The 10,115-nt window shown below is 52.7% G+C and overlaps 1 pseudogene; it reads left to right on the top strand.

Annotated features, from left to right (window-relative positions):
• Positions 1–3,339: 3,339 nt before the first annotated feature.
• LOC119315981 overlaps positions 3,340–10,115 on the top strand; it is a 217,468-nt pseudogene continuing 210,692 nt past the window's right edge.

Raw genomic sequence — 10,115 nt, 5'->3', positions numbered from 1 at the left:
TATTCCCACCTGGCTTCAGATTGCCACATATGCCTTGGTCCGGCCTAAATGCCGGGCGCTCTATGCGGCCATGAATATTTTCAAAAGTCCGAACACCTATAGGGTATTCTTTGGCGTCCTGAATATTGCATTATATGCATCAGCTCTGAATTGTGTCTTTAGTCTATAGTTGGGTTGCCCGGCTCATGTGATTACCACCTTACGTTCCGCTAGTTCGGCTAAGGTAGTAAAGGGAGAACTACTGTGATTGTGTTTCTGGTTCGTCCGGTCAAACACCTCAATAGAGAAAGTCGAAAACTGACTGTCATGATATGGCGAGAGCTGGTCGGCGATTCGGTGACTTACTAGAAATCGTTAATGATTTAATCTGTGTTCTACGAGGGGCTGATCTTCGCCCAGTCATGCGAAAAAGGCATCCTCGTTCGGACTACCGCATACGCACCAGGGGCTAGTACTTAGCCCCACTATCAAACTCCTATGGCTAATTGAAAGTAATAACGCCACATAGTCTGATTGCCTGGTTTACTACGCGGACACCTTCTTTACGGACCAATACGTTGCATGAACTATGATCATGCGCTATACCGTACACCCCTGTAGCATCTACGTGGGGGCTGAAGCCGATGACTGACAAACTTTCAGAATTAAAATGACCGCACAGGAGGAAAATAACTCAATATAAAGGCATAAATATATTACAAGCCTTGATTCACAAAACAAAGTTCTGACAACCCAGGTAGATTTAGTCAAACATAACGCCCTTTGAGCATTGGCCCTCTACTATTTGGGCACCCTCTAGGACATCTTCAAAGTATTTCTCTGGCCTACGGTGGTCCTTGCCTTCAGGCGGGCCTGCGGTCGCCATGTCGATGGCCTTCATCTTCGCCCAGTGCATCTTGGCATGGGCAAAGGGCATCCGTGCACCCTCTATGCACGCCGAGCGCTTCACAGCCTCAACTCGGGGCAGCGCATCGACGAGTCGCCTCACCAAGACGAAGTAGCTGCTAGGAATTGGTTTGTCTGGCCAAAGTCGGACTATGAGATCCTTCATGGCCAAGCCGGACATCCTATGCAACTCCGATAGTTGCTTCATCTGGTTGTTCAGCAGCATCGGATGCTCCGTCACCAGGAATTGTGACCAGAACAACTTCTCTGTTGAGTTCCCGTCCTGGGCTCGGAAGAATTGAGCGACGTCGGCGACACTCCTCGGAAGATCCACAAAGGTGTCTGGAGAACTCCACAGTCGAGTGAGCAAGGCATATCTTTGACCCCAAATATACTCTGCAAGAGAAAGTGCTTACCAGCCGCTATCTGTTTGGCTTGCCGGATCTCTTCACGAGCACTCCAGGACTCGGTCTGCGCCTCTTTAGCATCTTGGAGGGCTTTGGCAAGTTCGGTCACTTGGGCCGAAGTCCTCTCCTCCTGGGCCTCGCACTTCCTGATGGTGTCCTTTAGCTCTTGCTCTACTTCGCCCACCCTCTCTTCGTGCTGGCGGCGGGCGACCTGTTCGGTCTTTAGTTCTGCAGCCGCTTTGTCAGCGGCTACTTTATTGGCATTCGCCTCCTCCTTAGCCTGGGCAAGGGTGTTCTTGAGGGTCTTGACCTCGGCCGCACCAACTGCACTCATAATCACAACTATACATGAATTAAACTCTGAATTTGCATATCACTTCAGATATATGATCAAACTCTTTAAAATATACGCACACATTGAGTCTCATCAGACCGCTTGTTAATGTGGTCGATTTCATCATCGGCCAACTTTAGTTTCCGATTAAGCTCGGAAACTTCGGGGCCTGGGCGGTTGCTGCCAACAGGGAAGCCTGTTATAGAATAGAAAAGTACGTCACCTCTTCCGAATACTATGTGATCTTCTGTCCATATTTTTCAAAACCAGACAAAGTATCAGGGGCTGCTATCTATACATAGTATAGTCCTTTATAAGAAAGCATCTAGAGCATTATGTCGCATACCTCGACGCCTGTCAGTAGGCTAGTGAAGGCTTCATTCAGCCCGCTCTTGGCGGACTGAACCTTCTCTACCACCACACCCATCAGGGTGTGGTGCTCCTCCATGATGGAAGCACGTTGTAGTGCTTCCACAAGAGTATTCGGCGCCTCCGGATTAGTGGAGGACACCGTCGGAGCTGATGCACCCCCTCCTTCAAAGGGGGTTGCTCGCCCGATTCTGGAGCCACGTTGGTCTCCGGAATGATGTCCGGCAGGGGGCAGGATTGATCAGGGCCCCTGTCGTCGGTCGCCATGGGGGTCGGACCCCCCATATCTGCAGAAGCCAAGGTATCACCCTCGGGCACTGTCGGTGTCAAAACCGGCGGATCTCGGGTATGGGGTCCCGAACTGTGCGTCTAGGACGGATGGTAACAGGAGGCAAGGGACACGGAGTTTTACCCAGGTTCGGGGCCTCCCGATGGAGGTAAAACCCTACATCCTGCTTGATTAATATTGATGATATGGGTAGTACAAGAGTAGATCTACCACGAGATCGGAGAGGCTAAACCCTAGAAGCTAGCCTATGGTATGATTGTTGTTCTGTATGTTGTCCTACGGACTAAAACCCTCCGGTTTATATAGACACCGGAGAGGGTTAGGGTTACACAAAGTCGGTTACAATGGTAGGAGATCCGCATATCCGTATCGCCAAGCTTGCCTTCCACGCCAAGGAAAGTCCCTCCCGGACACGGGAAGAAGTCTTCAATCTTGTATCTTCATAGTCCAGGAGTCCGACTGAAGGTATAGTCCGGCCATCCGCACCCCCTAATCCAGGACTCCATCAGTAGCCCCTGAACCAGGCTTCAATGACGACGAGTTCGGCGCGCAGATTGTCTTCGGCATTGCAAGGCGGGTTCCTCCTCCAATACTTCATAAAAGATTTTGAACACAAAGATAGTGTCCGGCTCTGCAAAATAAGTTTCCACATATTGCCATAGAGAGAATAATATTTACACAAATCTAATCTGCTGACGTATTCCGTAGTGTAACACACCACAGCCAAGCCTTTATCCGAGTCATTTCATTATCCCACCTCAGCGCGTCATGCGAGGCGGTTTCCTTGGCACGTCTTGTTAAAGCAGAGATCGTGTCCCCTTATTCCGGAATTCTAATCAATACGGGCGTGGGTAACCCAACCGCGCCATTGATTATGGCGCTTGGAGATAAGCGAGTTTTACCAGGCTGGTGGGGACACGCAGTTGCGTCCACCCATATAAGGGGATAAGGATCCACCTTTTCACCTATGCCTTCTTCCTCCCTTGCTTATCCATTCTCGCGCACTCGAGCTCCAGCGCCCAAGTCCGCACTCCCCACCTCAACCTTCTCCAGCAATGTCTGGAGCGGGAGGCAAGTGGATGGTCTCCTCCATCACGGAGGGACACATCAAAAAACTGAGGAAGGCCGGATACTTGTCTAACGACATTGCGTATCGGCTTCCCGAAAAGGGGCAGCTCATCCCCACCCCTAGGCCCCATGAGAGGGTGGTGTTCCTCCCCCATTTCCTCCGCGGACTGGGCTTCCCTCTTCACCCATTTGTCCGGGGGCTCATGTTCTACTATGGCCTGGATTTCCACGATCTGGCCCCGAACTTTGTCCTCAACATCTCGGCGTTTATCATTGTGTGCGAGGCTTTCCTCCGCATCCGCCCCCATTTCAGCCTATGGCTCAAGACTTTCAATGTCAAGCTGAAGGTGGTGCGCGGCAACCAGGCGGAGTGCGGAGGTGCCATGGTGGGCAAGATGGCCAACGTCTTATGGCTCGAGGGCTCCTTTGTGGAGACCCTGAAGGGGTGGCAATCGGGGTGGTTTTACATCACCGAGCCGTGCGAGCCCGAATGGGTCGTAGCCCCTGAGTTTTGACCTGGACCCCCTACGCGGCTCACCTCCTGGAAGGAGACGGGCCTGTCGTGGGGTAAAAAAGGAGAGCTGATCGGACTCCAAACATGCGTCCAAACCCTGGTGGACAAGAAGCTCAAACTTGTCAACGTAGTCCAGGTTATGCTCATCCACCTGATCCTCCCGTGTCAACAATGGGCATTCAACCTGTGGGAGTTCCACCCGGCACGGCACCAAACTCTGAGCAGGCTCTTCAACACGATGTACGAAGATGCCTGGAAGGTGCTTTTCAAGGGCGCCGAGGCCCCCGCATCCGCTACCGAGGATCACGGATTCAGTACGCAGCGTCACGCTCATGCGGTAAGCTGTTTTTTCCTTTTACAAGGTATCAGTTTTTCATAGTTTGACTCCATGCGGGATCTAAGCTCCCTTACCTTTGACAGGATTGGCAGGTGACGTCCGGACAGATCAACTGTCCGGCTCCTTTGCTCGAAGGCCCAGCGGACGCTCGCTTGGCGAAGCTGCTGGTTCCGGCACCCTATGTGGTGCCGAAGAAGAAGGCCATGAAAAAGGCCACGGGGACTCGAAAGAGTGCCCAGCGCCAGGAGGTGTCGGATCCATCATCCAACGGTTCCGAGGCGCATTCCTCCCATGAAGACGAGGAGGAAGAAGAAGAGACCTCTCCCCCTCCAGCGGGAGGAGAGAAGAAAAGGAAGGCCGCCCTCTCTGGGGAGGCCGGAGGGTCCAAGAAGGGGAAAACCCCTCCTCCGGACTACTCCACCGACGCCGACGACGGCAGAGAGGAGTGGCCGCCTAGGGCCAAGCCCCTGGCAAAATCGTAAGTATCCGGATACCAGAGTAATTCATAGTATTCGTTTATTGCACAACTTTCCCTTATGTCGAATATGTTTATGCAGCCCACCCAAAGACCGGCTCGACGCGTCGTCGAGCGGCTCACTGGACTCGTCGGATGTGAACTCGCTTCCGACGGCTTCCTCCCCCCCGCCCAACGGACGACACCGAAGTGTTGTCCCAACAGGTTCCAAGCCGGGAGGAGGTGGTCCTGGAGGCACCGCAAGGCGACCTCCCAGACTCCAGGAGTAAAGGGGATGAAACCCCCCAGGGATCCAAGTCCGGCTCTAGGCCGGACACCGCTCCGGAACCTTCAAAGGTTCCAGAGTCCGGTGGGGGACCTCCTTCCAAGAGGAGCAAGCCCACCGTGCCGGTGACCCCCGTCCAACCGGAGGCGCCGGGCAATCTGTTGGAGGTGCTCCAAGGCGCCTCCATCGACGAGGAGCACCGCACCATTATGAGTGCGGTGGTCCAGAAGGTTCAGTCCGCCAAGAGCAGACTGACTGAAGCTTGTACTAGCCTTTTAACAGGCTTTGAGGTAAGTAAAAAATGTGTAAATAATATTACTGCATAGACAGTAGCCCCTGATGCTCTGTTTGGTGTTCGGGAAGAAAAGTCGAATAGAGGATCAAATAAAATTCGCAGGAGTCTAGCAAAAAGGAGTCAATATGCGTATGCAGGCTTCTCTGCTTGCGTCCGCCACACTGACTGCGGAAGTGGACACGCTAAAGCAGAACCTCGAGCGGTCCGAGCAAGAGCTCGGGCGTGCCAAGAAGCTGCTCGAGGACAATGAAGGTAAGAAATACCTTGTTTAAATATATATAAAGAGGTGCAATTGCAAAAAATGACAGGATTATCGTGGGTATTGTAGGGGCCACGTCTGAGGTGGCGACCCTTAAGCAAGCGCTGGTCGAGGCTGAGAAGAGGGCGGCCACGGAGGCCACCGAGCGGGAGAAGTATGAGGCCGAGGTTGGCAAGGTACGGCAAGAGCTCCAGGCTCTCATGGAAAAACATGAGAGTTTGGAGCTTGACTCAAAGATGCGAGCGTCTGAGCTCGCGGTGGCTATTGAAAATGCCAAGTCTGCCAAGGCCGAATCCCAGAAGACCCTCCAGGAGTTGGATGAGGTGAAGAAGATAGCGGCGGGTAAGGCATTCTTTATGCAAAGCAAACACATAAACGCGAGTTACTTGTTACTTACCCGAATCCGGAGCTCTCCAGGAGCGTTCGCAGATCTTCCCTGGAGTGTGTCCGAAGCCGCCGCATTCTATCGAGCCGAGGAGGGCAGCTCGACAGAGAAGGTGTTCTGGTCTCAGTATGCTAAGGCCGGACACCCCGTGCCCTTGAGCGACCAGCTGAAGCAACTAGTCGAGCTCCACAAGGCGGCCGAACAGGCCATGAAGGGCCTCATAGTTCGGCTGTGGCCTGGAGGGGCTCTGCCTGGGAGCTATTTCGGGCGGGTGCGGCGGTTGGTGGAGGCCTGTCCAAGGCTCGAAGTCATCAAGCGCTCCGTCTGCGTTGAAGGTGCCCGTAGGGCCCTTGCCCGTGCTAAGGTGCATTGGGGCAAGCTGGATGCTGAGAAGCTTGTGAAGGACGGGCCACCGCCGGGGAAAGAGCATCGCAAGCCCGAGAATTATTATAAGGATGTTCTGAAGGGTGCCTGCCTTGTGGCGGATGAATGTTCTAGGGATGTAATTTTTGAGTGAAACTTGCTCGTTTTGTCCTGTGCGCTGAAAACTTGTTCATATGCGCTAAGCAATGCTGTTGGAATTTAAAATATTACCTTCTATGCGGCTATTTAACAATTCTGAGAGATGGCAAGTTGCCGGCTTCTGCCCCCGTGCCGCTAGTGCTGGGGTGTTCGGGGATAAACCTGAGTGCTCTTTTTCCCATGTTTGGGTCCTTTGAGGGAGGCGCTCAGCCCAACGAACAAGGCAATCGGACTATAATGCGTGAACACTCTCACTTAGCCATAGAATTCTATAATTTTAAATTTCGGCGAAGCCCCTGGTATTCGGAAGACCGAGTTTGGGGCGCTATCCACGCCTTGGCCGGACAGAGCCGGCTCCTCGCTCTAAGCGGCATAAGTCTTTAGGGACTCGAAAAACCTCTGGAACAGCGACCAGCTCTCGCTTCATCATGACAGTCAGCTTTAGCTTTCTCCACTGAGGTGCTCGACCCAGCTCAACTGGGGCTCAATCGCAATGGTTCTCCTAGTGCTACCTTAGCCGATATAGCGGAACGTAAGGCACCAAAACATAGGAGCCGGGCAAACCCAACTATTGACCCAAGACATGATTCGGAGCCGATGCATATAATGCTATTAGTTCGGGGTGCCGCACTTGTTAAAGTGTTCGGACTTCTCACACCATATTGAGGGGTACTAAAGCCCCTGGCGTGTTTTGGTCGTAGCAAAGTGTACGGATGCAACATGTCGTTAAGGAACATATATTAAAACGGAGTAATGCAAAAATAGACAAAAGCTATGCATTGTTTATTAAAGAGGGTTGCGATCAAAGCAGAACGATACAAATAATGCGATAATCAAAAGGTTGGACTATTTAATGTGTCCGTTCCAGGGGCAAGCTGCGGAATAGTATGTGAAACAGGTATACTGCTCGTGATAGAGACCACCTGGGAGTTCCGTAATGCGGCGTGGCTTGTTTGCTTCCCTGGTTCTTGCATCGTTTGTTCGGCAATTGAACTGCCGAACGGGCCTTCCGAAGAGTGGATTCCTGAAAGTAAGAGAAAATCAAAAAATCGGCAGCCCCCGGTGCGGTTTAAGTCGTGTTTCGGGCATGCCGTGATGGTTCCCCTCCCCCTGTACCTATGGTATTTCTGGAGCATAGTTATGTACGCGAAGTACTGGTATCGCATTTTTGCGAGGGCTGGGGTTGGGGCCGCATTGCTACGCCTGCTCGGGTCGTGCCAGGGGTCTTGTTGTAGGTTACTCCGGGCGCGCTTGACAGTGTCCGGTCATTTAATGGCTGGACTGGAGAACTGCCTGGAGAGGCTGCTTTGTACTTCTGCTGCAAGGGCCGCCGTGTGCTCCTCCGTTCGGAGGGAGCGTTCGGTGTTTCCATTGACCGTAATTACTCCTCGAGGGCCTGGCATTTTGAGCTTAAGTTATGTGTAGTGCGGTACCGCATTGAACTTGGCGAATGCGGTTCGCCCGAGCAGTGCATGATAGCCACTGCGGAATGGGACTATGTCGAAGATTAACTCCTTGCTTCAGAAATTATCTGGAGATCCGAAGACCACTTCAAGTGTGACTGAGCCTGTACAGTTGGCCTCTACACCTGGTATTACGCCTTTAAAGGTCGTTTTGGTGGGCTTAATCCTCGAGGGATATATGCCCATTTTCCACATTGTGTCCTGGTAAAGCAGGTTCAGGTTGCTGCCGCTGTCCATAAGGACTCTAGTGAGATGAAATCCGTCAATAATTGGGTCTAGAACCAATGCGGCGAATCTGCCATGATGGATGCTAGTGGGATGGTCCCTTCGATCAAAGGTGATCGGGCAGGAGGACCATGGGTTGAACTTTGGGGCGACTGGCTCTACCGCGTATACGTCCCTTAACGCGCGCTTCCGCTCCCTTTTGGGGACGTGGGTTGCGTATGTCATGTTCACCGTCCGCACTTGTGGGGGGAAAACCCTTCTGTCCACTGTTGTTCGGCGGCCGGGGCTCCTCGTCGTCATCGCTATGCAGCCCCTTGTCTTTATTTTCGGCATTTAACTTGCCTGCCTGCTTGAACACCCAACAATCCCTGTTGGTGTGATTGGCTGGCTTTTCGGGGGTGCCATGTATCTGGCACAAGCGGTCGAGTATTCGGTCCAAACTGGACGGGCCCCTAGGATTCCTTTTGAATGGCTTTTTCCGCTAACCGGATTTAGAGCCTCTGAATCCGGCATTAATTGCCGTATCCTCAGCATTGTCGCCGTTAATGCGGCGCTTCTGCTTGTTGTGACGCGACCTGCCACTACTGTCCCTGGTATCTGAATTACCAGGGTTCTTGGTCATATTGTTGCTACGAGCAAGCCAACTGTCTTCTCCCGCGCAAAAGTGGGTCATGAGTGTCGTGAGTGCTACCATAGACTTCGGCTTTTCCTGTCCAAGGTGCCGGGCAAGCCACTCGTCACGGATATTGTGCTTGAAGGCTGCTAGGGCCTCAGCGTCCAGACAGTCGACTATTTGATTTTTCTTTGTTAGGAACCGTGTCCAGAATTGCCTGGCCGATTCCTCTGGCTGATAAATTATGTGACTTAGGTCATCGGCGTCTGGGGGTCGCACATAAGTGCCCTGGAAATTGTCAAGGAATGTGGCTTCCAGGTCCTCCCAACAACTGATTGATCCTGTTGGCAAGCTGTTAAGCCAATGCCGAGCTGGTCCTTTAAGCTTGAGTGGGAGGTATTTGATGGCGTGGAAATCATCACCGCGGGCCATGTGGATATGAAGGAGATAATCCTCGATCCATACCGCAGGATCTGTTGTGCCATCATATGATTCGATATTTACGGGTTTGAAACCCTCGGCAATTTGATGATCCATTATTTCGTCTGTGAAGCATAGTGGGTGTGCGGCGCCTCTGTACTGGGCTATATCACGACGTAGCTCCAATGAGCTTTGTCTATTGTGTTCGGCCCTGCCGAATTTGTGGCCGGCATGACGGTTACCGTCTCGAGCCGTGGGGCGCCCACGCGATCCGTAGATCGATCTTGTTTGCCTTGCCTTGTCCTCTAACATATCTCGTAAGTCCGGTGCATATTCCCGTGCCTTGGTACGGGGTGCGGCTTGAGTGGAGGGCCGAGAGGCCTCTCTGTCGCGGCCACGAGGTGGCCGGTCGGCCGCATCAAGTGCTTCCTCCTCTAGTCGGGGTAGCAACCTGCGCTTTGGGTAGCTCTTGGAGGGGCGTTCGAGTTTATGCTCTTCGGCCGCAAGGACTTCAGTCCATCTGTCGACTAGCAAATCTTGATCAGCTCTAAGCCATTGCTGTTTTTTCTTGAGGCTTCTTGCCGTGTCCATAAGCCTGCATTGAAAACGCTCTTGCTCGACGGGATCCTCTGGCACGACGAATTCGTCATCATCGAGGCTTGCCTCGTCTTCGGAGGGAGGCATATAATTATCGTCCTCGACCTCTCTGTCTGTCGCTCTCTCATGAGGGCTGGTTTCTCCATCCTCCTGTGCTAAATCTTGCTGGAGGGGGTTTTCTTCGGCACTTTCCGGAGTATTATTATCTCCCGTGCTGGAATCACCGTATTTGTTTTGGCAGGATTTTGAGCAGCGCCGCTGACGCCGGCGCTTAGGCTGTTTCTTGGAGGGGTCATCCTCCGCTGTTCCATCACCATCTCCTTCTTTTGGGGTGTCCACCATGTATATGTCATATGACGAGGTGGCTTTCCAGGGCCTGATAGGTGCTGGTTC

Source organism: Triticum dicoccoides, chromosome 6A (assembly GCF_002162155.2).
Source record: "Triticum dicoccoides isolate Atlit2015 ecotype Zavitan chromosome 6A, WEW_v2.0, whole genome shotgun sequence".
Lineage (NCBI taxonomy): Eukaryota > Viridiplantae > Streptophyta > Magnoliopsida > Poales > Poaceae > Triticum > Triticum dicoccoides.
This window is presented reverse-complemented; position numbering and strand designations above follow the sequence as displayed.